The following is a 19502-nucleotide window of genomic DNA, read 5'->3' as shown; positions in this document are numbered from 1 at the left end:
CATGGCAACGCATCTTAAATTTAACATTGCCTAACACTTTCGATTATAAGATCCAGTTTTCAGTTGCTTTTAATTTTGTCATATTTTAATCATTCTAGGCTGAAATTTTCCATCCTTGGTCTCTGTGTTGGGCTGAATTTTTTTGGGAACGTTTCAGTGACAGCCGGTCAGTAACTTCCAAAAATGAGGTTAGTGAAAAATATGGTGGTTGGCCCATACTGAAAATGTCTTACAGTGGTTTCACTGCCGTTCAGTGCTTCATGCAGGGGCTTGAAATTAGCGGGGGCTGATCCCTGGAGGCATCAGCCTGTACTTGCTGGCCATATGAAAATCCAGCCAGATCTGGCCTTAGCTGTAAATCACTCCTCTGTGCTTGCACATGCTCAGCAGAGCTTGTCTGAAATCCAGATGTTATCTTTACTGAAGACTCGCCTAGTGCAGAGCATGCTTCTGCCCGTGGCCAGAGGAACTCAGAAAGCCCCAAACAGGAGCGGAGGCAGAGAGCTGGCCGCCCCCCACTCTCCCACCCACCATGGCACCTGGCTTGGATTCAGCCTTAAACAGCACTGGAGGGGAGGAGGAAGAGAAAAATAATGGCTCAAAAGAGGAGCTGCAGGACAGCACCTGGGGACAGGCAGGGTGGGATGTGCAGGGGCAACAAGGTCCGACCGAGATGGAAGTAAAACAGGACAGGGACATGCCGGCATGACAGGACTTCAGGGGGATAGAAGAATCAAGAGAAGGGGACAAATTTGGGGAAGAGGCAGAAGGGGACAGCCTGTGACACACTGGACAGAAAGAGTTGTAGGAGACTACCAAATATTTGGCTGTTCTTTCTGTAACCACCTCTGTCTCCAAAACCCAGAAGAGAGCTTGATTTATTCTCAGCATTACTCTGCGGAACAGCAAATAGCTACAAAGCCCTTTGGGAAAACGTGTCTCATCTACCCACAGTGTTAGATTCTCAAAAAGGAAAAGTGTTTCCCGCTAGCAGATGACTCCTCTAGCTCATGTGGCAGGACTCTGTGCTGCGTGTCTGGAAGTCCAACCATATAAAGTCTCACATCTCCCGTGTACTGTCACATGTGGTAAAATGTCATTTCGGAGCCTTTCTTTCTGGCTCACCTAACGTGCCAATATGTCACCTAACTACAAGTCTTCCCATAAGGTAGCTGCATCTCACATCCACATCTGCATCAGCATTAGAGAAAGGGTCTGAATCAGATCAGGTTTAACTAGCGTGCATCAGAGAGCACCACGCAAAGATCTGCTAAACCAGTGACAACAGGGCACAGTGAAATCGCAGGCTGCAGAAGCAGGTTGGGTCTGGAAAGAAACACTGAGGCTGCTAATCCACAGCCAGTTAATTGCTGGTAACGCTGTGCCGGCACAGCCTCCCTGCTTCCAGTCTGTGAGCATTCGGAGGTGGTTTTGAGGTTATCAGCACGCTGGTCCTGACCTCTCTGTTCTGTGCCCTTGGCTGTAAAATAGAGATGACTTCATTACTGTGTACAGCACCGGTTCAGGACCATTTTTTTTTGGCTGGGCTCTGGAAGAGTAGTGGACTTAGAATGCTTGAAATAAAGCAATCAAAATTCAGGGACATGTTGGGAAAACCATGCCTCATGGGGTCCTATCCCAGTTGCCTCATGCTGCCACTACGGCCCCGTACGTGGAATTTCTTCTTTTACATTCAGAGAGTTCGGATCAGAAAAACAATGATCCTCTTCCCTTGCAAGGTGCAGGGGTTCCTTCTGTTCTCTTGCAAGGGGAAGAGAATCAAGCACAGTGGACTTCCCAAATCACAGGCTGGATTTCCAACTTCATCCCAACCCAAGCCGCGGCAGCCAGCTGACAACGCCTTTGGTGTGGAGTCCAGCCTCCCTGGACGTGGCAGCTCATAGATGGAGCACAATGTCCATCAGTCTGAACCTTCCTACACCTCTAGATTCTCTCAGTAACCTGAATTTTTGTGGTATCCTTTCTTTCATCTCATCCTTACCCTTTTTCTTCATTCCTCCTTTCCTCCCCGAAAAAAAAAAACAACAACAGGAGAAGCCAGGAGCATGCTTCTGGGTCCTACTGTGGAAGTCTGTTCCCTTGCATTTCAACAGGTGAGGGAGGTCTGGAGTGCTTTGTGGCACCAAAGAGAGATGATGCAGTCTTTTCACCCGGTTACCTCTCTTCATAAAGATCCTGGAACCACAGACTCTGACAGACCTCTTCACCAGCAGTGCTGGAATCAAGCCAATAGGGTGGGAGGAAAGACCACATCAGGGTTTGATGTAGGAAACTCACTTACTGTCGTGTGAGGAGTCACGGGCTGCAGGTAGCAGGGAGGGAGTGCACAGGCGGGGTTACAAACACAAGCATAAAAAAGAGATTTCTGAGAGCAGTTCCAGAGCCGTTTAATTATTGCTGGGAAATGTTGAAGGAGGGAGGGCAACAACTGTCTGTTCTTGGTATGAAAACATACAGCACTGCTCGTCTCAGACACATAGCTAAGACTACCATCAAGCAAATAACTGCACAAATAAGTACCCCCTGCAGAATATATGCAAAATAGGGGTAAGGGTGTGAAGTGAGCAAGAGGAGAGTCAGGGAAGAAGGGCTGCAGATGCTGTGTTTCCCAGAACACGCTTTGGTCCTCACTAGCTGCTGCCAAAGCTGCCTCCAAAGACACTGAGCTCACACAAGGTGGAGCAGCAGAGAAGCTCAGGCATGACTCAGCTTTGAGTCTCCCCTTTGACTTCCATGAGTGGCTGTCCCTCTTAAAGCCAGGGAGTCAGAGGCAGCTGGATATGACATTAATCATGATACATCCTTATGTAGGGTTGGCTACAGATTATTTTGTCCATAACCTTATCTGGCCTAACCGGCTAGCGAGGCTTGTGTAGACGTCCAGCCTTCCTCTTCCTTCTTGTTTTTCAAAGTACTGTGGTACTGGCAGTGAAAGAAGTCGCTCACTCAAATCCACAGAGCACAATAAAGACAGAAACAAGAGGTACCCAGGAGCTGCACCCACCTGAGATGAAGAGCACTCTGGGCTTGATGTCCCACTGGGCAAAGTCCTCGGCAACTTTCATCTGCAGTGGGAGCGATGCTGCTATCCAACTGCTATTTGAGAATTAGTGAGGACTAAGTCTTCATCTGCCATTGCAAAACCATCATAGAAGAATAGAAAAGTAGGGCTGAAAGGAGGCCATCTAGTCTGCTCCTCTTCCTGAAATCAGAATCAGCTATAGCTGTGCCCATCTCCATTCACAGAGATACCAAGTCCTCCAAAGACGACCACTTTCATTGATTTACTACAGTCAACACAAGGAAAATTTACAGATGTTTCTGCTGGATCTCCCTTCCTGTAATTTAAGCTATTATCCACCTGTCATGGACACAGAAAAAGATTCACTCCCGTTCTCTTTATGTCTCTCTCTAAAATATTTAAAGATCATTGCTGGGCCACCCCCTCCATTGTCTCTTTTCTAGATCAAGCTATGCAAATTCCTTTGGTCTTTCCTCATGAGTCATGTTTTCTAGACTTGTGGTCATCCCCAGTTGTCTCCTCTGGCTCTCCAGCTGTTCCACATCCTCCCTTAATTAAAGCACCAGAAACTGGACATGATCCTCCAGCTGAGCTCTCTCCTGCCCTTATCTGGAACAGAGCAGAAAGAATATGCCAATACTCCTGTTTATTCAGCTGTGATGATAGAAGAGTACTTTTGTGTTCATTTCTTCAGATGTGCCATTCCATCCTGAGATAAAGAAAGGAGCCAAACCCTTTTGTTCATCTCTTCCAGACAAAGAAGTAGTCTCATCTCTTTTCCAACTAGGATAAGAGGTCAGGCTAAGGATAATAGAAGTCTCAAACCCCAGAGATCAACCACCTAGCAAAGAAGCCTCATTTTTTGCTAAAAATGTTGAGAGGAAATGGATGTCATAAAAAGACTCCATCCCAAATACACAACAGAGACACCCTAATACATCCAGGATGTCTCCCCAGAGAAACAGAGACAGGGAAAACCTGATATGATATATGATCTAAAGGAAGCTTTTGAACAACAGTGTCAGGAACAGTCTGTTATCCTGAAAGATCCCCCTCAGCCCTGAGATTTCATGGTGATGAAGGGTGGAAAATAAAGGAAATTTTCATGACTCTCAATATGAATAAGAATGTGGACTCAAAACCACAACTGAGGGGCTCCTTTTAGACTTGAGACTGAATTAGTATTTAATCTGAGCCTAGGACTCTGGAATACCAGAACTGATGCCTTCAGGAAAGTAAAACTGTACTAGTGCCTTGGAAGTTGGCTTGTCTGTTATTGTTAATGTCTAGACTCCCAGTACAGCTTGAGTCCTCTCACGAAAGCAAAGGACCTGCTCTTGTGAGGCCACAGAGCACTGCCCCAGTCCCAGCGATCCCAAGGTTGACCCACTTCAGAGGTAGTCCTCTGGCTGACACTAAGTCTGTCTAACTAAGAGCCTAAGTCTAACTAAGACAGCAGGGAAGCAGCTGAGTTGAGGCAGCATGACCCTGTTTACACATTGATCTGCGGCAATCTTCCGCTGAGAGGTTTCTCTGTCTTGAAGCAGCATTGCATGCACTTTTCAGCTTGGGACGCACTGTAGCCTTCATACTCCTTCCTGCTCTCTCCCTCATGCATGGCTGATGATTGATAGCTAAAGGCAGAAGATGTTTGTCCTAATGAAACTGCATCCTAGCTTTTCCAGACTATTTCTCCAGTTTGTCAAGGTCATCTAAAGTAATTGCAACCCCTCCCAGTTCAATGTAATATGGAAATATAATAAATATATTATCTATTCTGTCATCCATTTGATTAACTAAAAAGTTAACAATAGAGACCTCAGGCTAACAGTGAACTATCTAGAACTACTCTCTGAATATACTTTTCAACCAATATTGCACTCACCTGCTAAAAATTATACATAGCCAGTGTTTCCTTAGCTTGCTTCTGAGAAGCTCGTATGAGACAATGTTCAAAGCCTGACTAAAGTCAAGATACATCTTTCTGCTGTTCTCCCTATACACAGTCCTATCACAGAAGCATATTAGATTGGTTTAGTATGATTTGTTCTTGATAAATCCATACTGGTTGCCACTCACCTTGTAGTTAACTTCTGGAGGCTCAACGATTGCTTCCCCTGCCCCCTCATTATTTAAAAAAAGAGTAAGAGGCAACACATTTATCTCTGTACTCCGTGATTCCTCAAAGATAACAGCTAATAGTTCTGGCTTTGCTTCAGACAATCCTCCCAGTATCCTAGCAGAAATTTCATCAAGTCCAGCTGATTTGAAAACATCCAACATATCTAACTCTCTCCCATGATATTTCTTGGTCTTGCAGCAAATTGAAAACATTCTCAGACATTCTTAGCAAAATGAAGGCCCTAGACAGTCATTTTGAAATGAAAATATTCCCTTACCAGCTGAAGAAAACAAGTATTTGGGGAAAGCTGACAGTGTGGAAAAGCCCAGACTCAGCATGAGTACCCTTACAAGGAAAAAAAAAGGGGAAGTTCTGAATCCCGAAGGAAAGCATGATCCAGAAGATGCAAGTAATCCAGCAGGGATATAAAACTGGGTTTTATGCAATGTGCCAATAAAAGAACCAAAGTAGTGGTACACTCACTTCTACACAATGTTTGAAATCTAAAAAATAAGGTGAGGAACCAGAGTGTCTGATCCAAATGCAGACACTGATACACGAGACATACTGGAAACCTGGGGAGAGGAAGGCAGTCGATGGGACACGAAACCCAGAATATAAAGTGCACAGTAAAGATAAACTGTGCTAGAGGCAGAGCAGTGCACTGCCTTATTGAAAGCTCAGCATCAAACAGAATTTACAAGCTCACCAACCCAACGAGTAACATAAAGTCCATATGGGCTGAAATTCCAGGCCTAAATATGAAGAATATAGTTATGACAGATAATGTTACTGGCCCAGGATAGCAAAATGTCTTGAATTCGGTAAGCTGAAAGAGATCAGAGAGGCAGGAAAAAGAGTAGTAATGGGCGATTTCAACTGCCTTCCTGTAGATCAACAAATGTCATGCCAGAACGTGAAACAGAGATGACATTTTGGGGCTCTGTCAGCAGTTACTCCATGGAGCAGCTGGTTAGAGAGCCCACAGGAGCAAATGCAGTCCTCGGCTTTGTGGCTCTAGCCCTTCCAGTGGAAGCCCCACTCTGTGACAGTGACCACAGAGGACTCAGCTTCACCAGCTCTACAGGAGCACCACAGGCCAAATACGCCACTGCCATTGTCCTCAGCTTCAAGAAAAGCTATGCAGAAATGAGGAGGCTTGTTAAAAAGAAGCTAGAAAGGTCAGCAAAGAGAAATCCCAACAAGCAGCATGGAAACTTTTGAAGAACACCAGACTGGAAGCATAACACCGCTGCGTATGACCTATTGAGAAAGGCTGGAGAATGGATTAAAGGAGGCCAGCACACATAAACAACCAAGTAAGTTTATTAGCAGTAAGCAGGCATTTTTCAAAAAGATGCCTATTGTATCCAAATCAATAAAACTAAATGAATAGTGTAGTCAGGCAGATTAAAGCAAAATTCTAATTGGGAAGGCTAAAAAGGAGTTTGAGGAGAACTAGCTAAAGGAATCAAAACTAGTACTAAGTCCTTCATCAAAAATGTCAGCAGCAAAAAACCTGCTATGGACTCTGTATGGCCAGCTAGTGATAAGGCAAAACTCAGAGGCACTGAAGCAATTCTGCATTGCTGTTCACTGGGGTAAGTTTTCATACGGGGGGAAATGCAGAGGCTATATCTGACATCAAAATAATTGTGGATGAGATTGTCTTTCAGACACAGTGAAAACTAACAAATTGCTGGAGCCAGATGGTACCTAGCAGAAATCAAAGATGGAAACGTTCAATTACTGTGCAGCCTCCCGCTTGAAACCTCCTTGGGACCTGAAGACTGGAAGGTAGCATATATGAAGCCAATCTTTAAAACGGGTCCCAGGGGGACATCCAGGGAAACACAGGTCTTATGCTTCCTACTATTTTTTCAAGCCTGGAAAGGTGAGCAGCACAGCTTGGGGAGACCAGGGTGTGCATGTGTGAGAGGGGAAGTTCTGCTCTTGACGCATCGTTAGCACTCAGGAGAGAATTCTTTGATATGTGAAGAAATAGGAGGTACTTCAAAAGAGTCAACATTTCTTGTGTAAAGAGAAGTCCTGTCTGAGAGGCTTCCACAGGCTGCCCAGGGAGGTGGTGGAGTCACCATCACTGGAGGTGTTCAAAAAATGTGTAGACGTGGCACTGCGGGACATGGTTTAGTGGGCATGGTGGGGTTGGGTTGATGTTTGGACTTGATGATCTTGCAGGTCTTTTCCAACCTTTGTGATTCTGTGATTCTGTGAAAGGATCAGCGGACAGGCCAAGATGACCCTGTAGATAGAATATGCCTTGAAAAGTCCCTTGCCAAAGGCTGCTAAGTACGCTAAGTAGCCAAGATATAAGAAGGAAATATCCTCAAAAAGAATGAATTGAAAGAAAGGGAATAGAGGGTAGAGATAAACAGTCATTTTCAGAACAGATGAATGTCACCAGAGGAGTCGCACAAGGGTCTGTGCTGGGTCCTATGTTCAAAACACTCATAAATGACCTGAAGAAGAGCATGAGCTGTCAGGTGATATTAGCGGATGGTACAAAGACATCCAAATTAATGAGGATGAAGGCAGACTGTGAAGGTTGGTGGAGGGATTTTAGATGACTGAGCAATGCATGAATAAATTGGCAGGTGAAATTCAATGCAGATTAATATAAAGCAATGCACACAAGGAGAAGTTGCCATTTCTCATATGAATTGATGACCTCATGCTGACCGTTGCCACTAAAAAATCAAACATGAGGGTGTAATTCCATGAGGACATCAGCTCAGTGCTGAGGAGCAAGTAAAAAGCAAATCAGAAGTTAGGAGTTACTAGGAAAACAGCAGACAACAAGACAGTGAATAACATCATGGCCACGTATAAGACCATGGTCAGCCCCAAACTTGAATCTGAGTGCAATTCTGTTGTTACCATCTCAAAAAAGATATAATGGAACTGGGAAACATTCAAAGAATGGCTACAAGGATGATCAAATGCGTGGGATTACTTCTGTAGGAGGAATGACTCAGTAGACTGGAACTTTTCTGCCTAGAAAAGAAAAGGCATATGAGAGAGCTCTGCAAAAGCCTGAATGAAATGGTGATGATGCATTCTGATAGACTATCTCTTCCAACTCAGGAACTAGGGACAATGAAACGAAGCTAGCAGAAACCAGGTTAAAAATGAACAAAGGAAAGTGAGTTTTCATACAAGTAATAAAATTGTGGAGTACTTTGCCTAAGGATGTTATGGATATGAAAAACATACATGGGTTCAAGGAGAGACTGGACAAATGTTTGGAAGTGCACTACATCAAAGAATATTAGAGAAAAAGCATCAGAATCAGGAAATCTCTGGAGCTAAATTTGTTTGGCAGTTAGGAGAGTATCATTAGTGCCTCACCTGTTCTTACCCTCTAAAGGCATCTGCTATGGTCATCGTTGCAGAGAAGCTAGCAGGCTACAAGGCTCCTTGGTCAAAACGAGGAGAGCAGTTTTCATGTACCTCTTTCTTACATAGCCCTTTGAGTGACCAGTCCAGGGTGTGCACTAATGCCACATTCAGTCCAGGAGCAACAAACAGTACAAGGGGCATCTTCTACCTTATTTACGCGTTATCAAAGGCCCCCTTGCATTCAGCCTCTTCAGTGTGCCTTCATAGCCTAAGCATGCAGTAGAAGGTACTGAGCTGTCTTCTCTCTAAATAGACTTTCAAAGTCCTCTATTCTGCATTTTTAAATACATGGAAAGATAAACATTCTTTATAAACACGAGCTGCAAAAACTAGTTCACATCTAGTTCCTTAAATAATGACAAATACTGTAACAGTTTATAGCTGTCTAGTCGCAACCACATTTCGTTGTTAAGCCTACGTTAGGATGAGTTCTGCTGTTCAGCCTGCATTTCTCATTCGATTTCATCTGATAGTGCCAAAGTGTATCACCAAGGCAGTTCCAGTCCCAGGCTCCCTTCTACTTTACCATCCATCTCCTTCTTGATCCAAATCTTCCTCTTTTCTTCATATTTACGCAGAGTGTTTATGCAAAAAAATTGGCTGTCAAATAGATATACTTTCATACTACCCCACAATGTTAAATTATCAGCCCTGAAAGACCAGAAGGAATTCCCTGGGTTTAGTTTGTTTGGTTGAATTGATTTGCTCCATTGAAACAGGGCATGAATTGCTCCATTTGGCCGACTCTCCTACTAGATTATTAAAGAACTCTTTAGAATGTAGTATCTACTACAATGAGAAATTTGAATGACTGCAGCATTTCCAGTGTGGTTTTGATTTTTTTATACACACCATTTATTTCTCATCATTTTATTTTAGGGCAAATGAAAGCTTGGGAAAAAAATAAGCAATCAGTCTTCCTTAATTAAGGGATATCATTCCCTCTGGTGAATTTGTGGAGAGCAGGGGCAGAATAAATTTCTTTTCATTTCCTCACTGGGAATATTAAATGCAATGCAGCTAATTTGTCTGTGAATTAAATTTCCAACTTTTTTTAGCTCTTCAGTTCTGCTCTTATCTTTTACTTTACTGTAGCAGGGGAAGATGCTTTACTATGGTAGCTGAGGTATAGTGAAGGGAAAAAATCTTTGTGTTCTGGCTTCTTTTTCTGGTATTGAATTTCTCTAACAAAGACAGGTATATACAGAAAATAATAAACGTAGTTGCTCTAGGAATCAATTTCTTAGCAGTGTTCTCAGCCTATTGAAAAAACCAATTCTCCCTTAGGCAGCTAAACTTACGATGAGGTTGTCTGACAGGAATTCTTGTATTTCTACTGTAGTGTTATTCCTCAGTTTACACAGATTTCAAGCATTTCTGCTGTCTCTGGCAGTAGCTTTTAAACCAGCCTCTCTGAATGCATGTCCATGTGGTGGCTGTGAAAGGGATCCTCAGGCTGGGCTGAAGGACACCAGAACTTCTTTGCTGTGCCTACATTCCCTCCAGCCCCTCCAGCCCTGTTCCCTCCAGAAGCAACAGCAGTACTATCCTTGATGGAAAGGTTTATTTCTTTAGAGCAAAAAACTTAAACAGGTTTTAACCGATCTGCCTGCAGGTTAGAACCCACTGACAGCCCCATACATTCATCTTCTCTGCCTTCCTCTACTCCAAGGGCTTTTTAACTGTTCAATGTCTTTTCCAGCTGTGTCGCTGGAAAATCGGCTGGTGCCCTGTTAGTTTGGAGGTTGGTTGGAAACATTGCTTACTTGTTGGCTACTGCATTGCTCTCCTGCTTACTTTTCCTCCAGCAAGGCCAATTCTTTCCCCAGTGAAAGTCTTATAATCTCAAGTACAGTAAATCATCTCACTAATAATGTCACCATAAAATTATTATATCTCATAATTCTTAATTAGTTTGCAGTGTTTCCACATTTTTCCCCAAGCTCCATGCTGGAGAGAAGAGGATATACAGCCTTTCTCAGTGCAGAATTAAGGACACGCTCCAAGAAAGACCCTAGGGTAAATTTTAGTTAAAACCAAGATCCATTTTTGTCCCTAATGTCCCATGTTTGGGCTGTATTTTACACGTGGCAGAGTGGACATTTAACATGTTTATACCAAGTTAACAACTCCTTGACCATTACTGGGGGGGGGGGACCTGAATACATTTGTTACACTTACACGTGAATTGATTGTGTAAAAAATTTCTTGCCCTATTTACTGTAAAAGCTCACTAAAAACTATCTTGATATGGAACTTCTGTAAGCAGCCCTTCTATGATCTGCTGTTCTGCTTTTCCAATACACCTATATCTGCCTGCTAAACAGCTGATCAAATAGACTGCAGATAAATATGTATTTATTTACTATATTTTATGTTTGTGGTTCTACTTGAGCTACGATTCTCCTTTACAAGCTTTCTTGCATGGCTGAGGAAAGCAAGGACTCCATGGCTAGGAAAAGTCTGTGAAGCATAGGGTGTGATTTCCATACTCTCCTCAGGCACCAGCAGGCTAGCTGACCTTTAGCAATTCACTTCTCTGGATGTTCTTTCACTTGGGACTTCTATTTTTATCAAGGGACAATGTCCTGCAGGATGTGCTATTTATGTCATCCAAAGAATGGTGTAGGACACTTGACAGAATGCAGTTGCCGTATATTGGCAAGTAGTTGCCTGCTATGTCAACATTTTAATTTTTGCTATGTCAACATTTTAATTTTTCTCCTTATCTCTAGAAATTTTTACATATAGCATCATGGCTGGCCTGTCCTAGACCCAGCACACCCTAAATTCTAACCAGCCTATGAGATGGAAACCGATGCAGTACTGGTGGATGGTCTACTGGTAAAGCAGAGAGAGCGCAGATCTATCCCCATCCTTCTGGGCTCTTGTGCACTGTTCAGGGGTCTCGCAAGATACCAGCTGTGGATGATCTGGGGCTTCTCATAGGATATGGGCTGTGGGTGATGTGGGGTAAAGGGTGCTGTCATTTCCTGGCAAGATGCACGCAACAAGTAGTGGTGGGAAGCCGCATCTCCACAATTAGCCTCTTTACCTGTGGAGTCCATCAGATGTTTTCTCTGCTCTCTACCTGCTCTTCTCAAAGTGTACGTGTTCAAGGTCGCAGTCCTTATGGCTGTACCCTCTGCAGCCCAAGTCCACCATCCCAGAAATAATCCTGAGAACTACAGGGCAGAGTCATGTCAACAAGGCGTCATCCTCAGCAGAAAACAGCTCCTAAAGCCTCGTGAAAAATCAGGAAGAAAATGCCTTTTTGCATTTTAGAGGAAACGAAGAAAGAATGAAGGGTATGGCCAGTCAGTAGTGCCCTGCTTTGGAGGAACTTCTTGAAACGGCAGTTTGAATGCACCTTGTGTGGCTTATCATCTGGTAGAGTGGAAAACCTGGGTGACAGCTTTGGACCCAGGTCTGAGTAACATTTGCATGTAGCTGGGTCAAATGTATTGCATATATTTGATATTGTTAGGCTCTATAGCTTAGACCAGAGGAAGAATCAAAAAAAAAGAAAAAAAATGGAGCCTGTGTCTATTCTCTGGTATGTTCAGCACACTTAAAGTAGCTGTCCTATATTTTTATGAAAAACATACATGTATTTGAAGTCCTTTTCTCCACCTATCCTTTCCTCAAAGAGGCAGGGTCTGGGTTTATCATTTCCCGCTACAAGCAGACCTAGGACACAGGAACAGGGGCTCAAAAATTCTGTTCAGAAAATAAAATAAAAATGCTTTAAGCAATCCACTCTCCACTCATTACAAAGAATCCATATGCTCTGAGACACAAAGCCAGCCTCTTCCCTTTTCTGGTTCACACAGAGGAGGTGCACAGCAACACAGCATTTAAATACAGTGAACACAGAAGTTAAGGGCATGCTGGCAACAGTGGACAGCTAGACCCCCAAATCTCTTTTGTGAAAACACATATGAACAACATCAAGGTTACAGCAGAGCAGTAAATACTGGCTTAACACAGCACGAGCCTACTCCCAGAGTCTGTTACTCCCTTAGGCTGAGATCCCTTCCATTTGCACAGCTTGACAGTATGAGGACAACTGATGCTGGAAGAATATGGGCTCAGTATGTCAGCCCAGCAAAAGGAGATGAATAAGCCTCATACAGATGGTGTGTGCTTAGAGGAGAGGACAGGATGGAGACACTCTCCTTGTAGCTGGCCCAAAATTTAATCATCTGTGCACCTGGCTTCAGACAAAATCAGAGCAGAGATGTGGTTTTAGTTAGGGATGTAAGCTGCATCACAAAGGCAGAACGTCTATTAGTTAATGGCTAGTATCAGTTTTCATGCCTTTTAAGGCCATAAATATTTTAAATATCAAGGCTTTTTTCTTTCATGTGTGTATCTATTTCTCTTAAGTGCATTCCACTGCTGTCTGTCCTCTTCTCTGCTCTGCAAAAGATTAGACATGATTTTGTCCAATGGCCACCTCCAAGCCCTCAGTCATGGAAGGTGTTCCTGGCTCAACACAGGTCATGTCAGATTAATACATAATTATTTCATAATTCCTATTACCTTTGAGAGAGGACTTCACGTTAGAAGACTCAGTCTCACAAAGATGTCGGGAAATATGACTCACAACAGGAATCAAGCACTGCTCCAGGAGATATGGATGAATTCAAGAAAGGCAGTGTGAAGCTGTGACAGAGTTGATACTCCACCTGCCTAAAGATGCCTGGGACTGACCCAGAGACACAAAAGCAGGCCTGTCTGATACGGCCAGAGCAGCTTCTGAGAGCCTCCAAAATGCAGGGTGGAGTCTGATATCCGCGTCCGTTTGGTGTGGAGAGTTACTGTTTGATTCGCCAGATGTGCTCTCCCCCATTCCACTCACCCATCATCTCATTTCCTCTCCATCAGTGATTGTGGTATTTGGAGGGTGTTTCTACATGCGAGGGCTTTCTTATTTGGTTCTGCGCAGGTTTTATTAGCAAGGCACACTGTTACTTTGCCCCAAGGCATACGCTATCCTCTCCTCTGCCTCGCTCAACTTTGTTCTTTTTCCACTCCCCAGTCAGCTGGCATGACAAGGATAAACGGACTTGCCTCCTCTTCAATGTATTTATTCCACTTCAGAGAAAGTGCCAGCTCTCTGCATTCATTAGACATCAGTATTAGTTAGTGATGTCTTTTTCCGCTGTCACATACAATAGAAATCTCCAAGTGAGGCGGCTGGCAGCGCAGATGAATCGTACAGTGATGGAAAGAAACAGTGTCTGTGAATTTACCCTTGGAGAGAACTGTCCACAGGGTAGACAAGCACCAGGGGTATGTCCGAACCCCCCGAATTCCCCTGAGAAACACTCACGTAATTAATTTGGAATAGATCATTCCGGCTCCTCCAACTTAAGTTTTTGTTTTAATAATGCCAGATGTTAATGAAACTAGCAGACTTCGTGGTTCCAGAAATAACAATAGGATCTAAATAGTAGCTAAATCCTGGCTGGAGGATGTTGGCATCAGTCAGAGGGTGGAGGGACTGAACAATTTTAGGGATAGCAGAGAGGTAGCTCCAGTATTTTTGTTCTATGTGTGGCATACAAAGATAAATAACCCTGTTTTAACCTCTGGCATCATCTGGTGGCAACAGAACACGATGGAAACTCCGGAGTTTTCACCATATGAAGCTTATCTGTCTTTAACATGCTTTTTTGGAGTGCATACTTTATAAGTTTTGTCATTTTCTGGGAGTAAAAGCCTCCCCGCAGAATTGGTCATATATTCACATTCATCTGTGTACGTCATGTGGGTCATCTGGGTCTCTGATGGTGAAGTGGTCAGAGTCTCTGTTTAGGCATTTCAGCATTGAGACTCTTCTGCATGGTGATCACCAGCAGGATGAAAAATCTCTACTTTTATCAAGGTTAATGAATAGGTAAGTTGGTAATCAGTTGTCTGCTGCTGAGTCTTACGTGTCCAAAACCAGATTAACTCCGTAACTTTCATAGTTGTACGTTTAGAGGTGCTTAGCTAAACTGACTTCTTTAGATATATTAATTGTTGCTTTCACATTGTCCTTTAAGAACGATCTGTTAGGCCTCAAGCAGCTGGGGTCCAGATTGGAAAGAAGATGCCTACAGCAACTGAGTATGTCATTTAACATCGTAAGCTTCACAGAAGGTGTTAAAGGGAGCTGGCATGCAAGCTATGCAAGGGACATAGGGATTCAATCACACACTGTGCAATTTCAGACAACCCAACGGGAAAGAAAGAATGAAGTGAAATTTCTGCTATTATCTAGGAATGGTCCAAAACACTTTGAAGTCAATGGAAAGATTTTCACTGACTTCCAGAGCTCTGGATCAGGTCCTGGATAGTCTTATACAGAATGACAGGGAACTTTCATCTTCAGGAATTCCTTTCAAGGGACTTTGCATTAAATGGCCTCTACTAGCTGTCAGGGTCAGTGTATCTTTAGATAATGAAATGGAAACTGTTTGGATCTTCATGGCAACTTCAGCTGCTGTCCACTAAGCAATTCCAATCTAGACACCTACACTGAGATGTATACATCTATATTTAACATCTATACAGCTGAGGTCAGACATGCAGAGAGGACGAGCTTTTAGCACTTGCCATTAAAGTTCATGACAACTGTGGGTGATAATCAAATCTAAAAAACTGGTCTCTTGCTGAGGTGCCTAAATACAGATTAATCAGAGGGCTGGACCCAGGAAGAGACCCTGTATTTAACAATGGAGACCCGTGTTTGTTCACAAACACACCTTTGTTCTTATGGAAATGTCTGCAATCAAAGACCAACCATTCCAGAGACATCCTAGACTGTATACTAAAGGGCATCATAGCTGCAGTCAAACCAGCCAGCTGTTTGGAATGTGAATAAATGGGATTTTCCCAACATTTGAACATGCCTTATATAGAATTCACTTAATCATTTTTATATATGTGTGTGTGTGTGTGTGTGTGTCAGCCTTACCAGCTCCGTCATAATTTTTGTTCCTTTCCACTGGATTCTTCCAGTTTGTCAATAACTGTCTAGTAATAAGGCAGCTATAACCAAAGACGACAGGCAGAAGCTCAGCTGGTGTTCATTGGCACAGCTCCACTGACTTCAAAGTCCCCGAAACGTTCAGGTGTGGTCGCACCAGGCGTATAGAGAGGGGGTTTATTATCGTGTTCTCTGATGTGGCGCCTTTGTGTATGCAGCCCAAACTGCATTGCTGACACATTGCAAACTCATGTCTAATTTACTGTCCGCTCTCAAATGCAGGTCTTTTTTAGCCTATCTATTTCCACGGCTCCCTTGGTGAATAATGTGGTTTAGATCATTTTCCCCATAAGTAGTAATTCCTATTTTTTTCCCAAGTCGGATTTCATTTTGTCACCCAGTGACCTACTTTCTGATTCTTTGGCTTCTCCAGTTTTGCTCTATTCACGTTACTCTGAGGTAGTACCCTCCTGCCTGCAGACACAAGAAAGTTGAGGCTTACCCTCTCTTTTCCATTATGAAAATGCCGGAAAACATCAACATTATTACTCAGTGTGCAACACGTTCTGCAAACTTCTGGAGCGCTCCTGATTGTAAGCTGGTTTTCCGGCAGTTTTCAGTTTGCCTGTTATTGACAAAACGTTTTAAATTGTGCTGCTAAAACCAAAGGCCCAAGTCTAGAGCTACAACATGATTGACGCAGCCCTAAAAATAAGACAGGGCAAAGCAGCTTAGCACGGTGGCACCTTCGCAGCAAAGCACTCCCGGCACTTCCCAATCTGGCTGCCAGGCCAGTGCCTCCGAAAAGCTGAAACGCCTTGAAGGCTGCTTTGATTCATCTCACCGACCTCAGGCAGGTGGAAGCCAGACACGGTGGGGACGGGAGGAAAGCGGAGGTGACATGCCTGCATTGGAGACCTGGAGAAGGGATAGAGCAGGAGGCAGTGCCGCTGGCTTGCTGCAGTGCAGGACAGGGAGGGGGATGCTCAGGGGGCACGTTTGAAGCTGGCTCTGCACCAAAGACCTTCTGTCGGACCTGCCCACCTACTGCTCCCTCTCTTCCCATTCCTCTCACACACTACTAAAACCTGTTTAAAAAACTTCTGTCTGACAAAGCCTACCAGCTTTCTCTTCATGCTTCCATAGTGTAGATCCTACTGCTTCCTTATCCCTTGGCAGGTGAGATCAGACACGCAGGAGCAGGGCTCATAGACAGCACGGGGTTGAGGCAGTCAAATGATGCACACACACCTTGGGATGGTGGGGATGCAGCTGCAGCGGAAGGCAGGAGCTGAAGCACATCAAGTTTGCCAGGAGCTCTTCGGTCATAAGATGGCACAACCCAAACTGCAAAAGCGTGGCCACAGCTACTCTCCCAGTCTGAACCCATATGCCAGTCTGGTGCGTCTGGACCATAAAATCACAGAGGTTGTGATGCTGCACCACAAATGACTGGCATACAGGATTCAGGATTAAATATTTTTAAACAGAATAGAAATTAAACACATGGGACACATTCTTTGGTTTTAATAACATTATAATTGCTTTCCTCAGGTTTTCCAGTATTGTCTCGGCTGTTATTAATCATGCATACAGCAGAAAAACTACATTTGCAAAAGGAATGGGAGCTTGCCTGCCAAAAAAGCACAGCCTACATCTACCCTAGTATCCACCCTGAATATTAAACAACAGCCAGGCCCAGGTAGTGGAATCGGTGCTCTGTCATCTCCCGGTTAAATCACTGCAACTGTCCCTTGGTGCAACCTAGGTGTAGAAACCTGCAGTAAAAGGCAAGACAAAAGCTTTCTCAAAGGAGGGACCACACAGCATACAGGAAAGGTGTCATCTTCCTGAGTGGGGGAGAAGCATCGCGAGGGAACGGGTGGAAGGCAGGGGCAAGATGGAGGTTCCTAAATACAGCAGAAAGGGCAGAAGAGTTGGCAAAGCATGGGGGAGCCAAGTGGGAAGGTGAAGCAGATGAGACCAAGACAGGGCAGAACTCTGTGGCCCCTTTATATTGCACAAGGGACCACATAGCAAGTTATGGCCAAACTGCGCTTGCAAGTTAAGCGCTCCTTGCTCTTGCTTTTACACCCATCTCAGATCTAGGCCCCAGGTCAATCTGTTGTTTTCTTGCAATTGAATCCCCTTGTACTAATGCACAGTACATTGCCCTTTATTGGACTGTATTTCTTGATGAGCACATTTGAAATATCCACGAATGAAACTGAAGTCACTAATTCCCGGTAACAGGATCCTTATTTCCCTATAGTCTCATTCAGTTTCTGCTACTGTCTTGATAGGTGGTTTCTTCTACAACGAGGGTGGTTGCTTTCACCATTTTAACTCTAATTCATGCTCAAGAACCTCTTTGTCGAATGTTTAGCTGAACATCCTTTTTAAAGTATCACTAGCAGCAATCTCCTCTTCCCATCTCCCTCAGAAGTGCAGTGTCCTCCCAAAGGCTTTTGGGCGCCCAGCTATCCACTCTAAGATTCTTTAGGTGCTTTCTCCAGGTGATGGTTTGCTTTCAAGCTGAAATGTTTCATTTCATTCATGCAAACTCGCTGCTGTGTATTTTATTAAAGGATAAAGCTTATTATTACGCTTTTATTAAAATATTGTATTAAATAGAACAGTCCAATAAGAGAAATTTCCAAGTGAACTAATCAAAACATTATGGCAAGTTATACCAATGAAACTAATGAGGCCATTCACAATTTTATGTAGTGGAAATATAATAAAAAATCAGTCTGGGACATAATTTTAGCTAGCTTCAATCACGTAAGTATGCAGTAAATACAAAAATGATACTAAAAAGTTCTATATAGAGCACAGAAAACCAGGAAATGGTAGATTATGTAATAACATTTCTGACCATTGAGGTAGGTAGGAAAGGTAGTATTCACACGAAAATGAAAAAAAAGTCTTATGTATGAAACGTAAGCAAAAGGCTGTGGATGAGTAACCGCAGCTGTGGTATTCTGTGTGACCTGGATCCCTGACAGCAAGCCTCTGCTATTTGTAATCTCTGCTCCCCCTCCTCTTCTGCCATTTACGCGCACGCCCATGTTCATTCGCACTCTTTCTCCTCTCTCCTCACCTGTCCTATCTCTTTTTCCTATACAGCACTCTGTGAATCTCCTCCACCCCCAATTTTCTGTTGCCCCCTTCTCTTCCTGATCACTCGTTTCTATTTCTCTGTCCCAGCCCACGGTTCCCATTCAGACTATTCATACCCCGCATCCTCTTCTGACCCATCCCAGTAACCCACCTTACTACAGATCCCTTTCTTCTCCCCCACCCCTTATTTTCTCAGGAACCCCCACTCCCTCTCCAGGACACTCGCATTTTGAAGGTGCCTGAGCACTGCCGTCTCTCACAACAGTCTGCCTTTGCACGCACAGTCAGCTCTGTGAGCCCACCAACAAAGGCTACAGTCTTCCGTACCGGGCTGCTCCTTGAGCTACGTCCATCCATCTCTTCTGGAGCACAAGTCTTATGAGGAGCGGCTGAGGGAACTGGGGTTGTTCAGTCTGGAGAAGAGGAAGCTGAGGGGAGACCTCATCACTCTCTACAATTACCTGAAAGGAGGTTGCAGAGAGGTGGGTGTTGGTCTCTTCTCCCAAGTGATGAGTGACAGAACAAGAGGAAATGGCCTCAAGTTGCACCAAGGGGGATTTAGACTCGATATTAGGAAAAATTTCTTTACTGAGAGAGTGGTGAGACACTGGAACAGGTTGCCCAGGGAGGTGGTGGAGTCACCATCCCTGGAGGTGTTCAAGGAACGTGTGGACGAGGCATTGTGGGACATGGTTTAGTGGGCATGGTGGTGTTTTTTGGTTGAGGATTGGACTTGATGACCTTACAGGTCTTTTCCAACCTTACTGATTCTGTGATTCTGTGATTCTCCTCACTTTTCCTTACCCTTACCTTTG

At 43.9% G+C, this 19502-nt stretch overlaps 1 protein-coding gene across 1 annotated transcript in view; it reads left to right on the top strand.

The window, feature by feature from the left end:
• Window positions 1-19502, top strand: part of WARS2 (tryptophanyl tRNA synthetase 2, mitochondrial) — a 135596-nt gene that overhangs the window by 285 nt on the left and 115809 nt on the right. The gene's annotated exons all lie outside the window — the stretch shown is intronic.

Source organism: Gavia stellata, chromosome 1 (assembly GCF_030936135.1).
Source record: "Gavia stellata isolate bGavSte3 chromosome 1, bGavSte3.hap2, whole genome shotgun sequence".
Lineage (NCBI taxonomy): Eukaryota > Metazoa > Chordata > Aves > Gaviiformes > Gaviidae > Gavia > Gavia stellata.
This window is presented reverse-complemented; position numbering and strand designations above follow the sequence as displayed.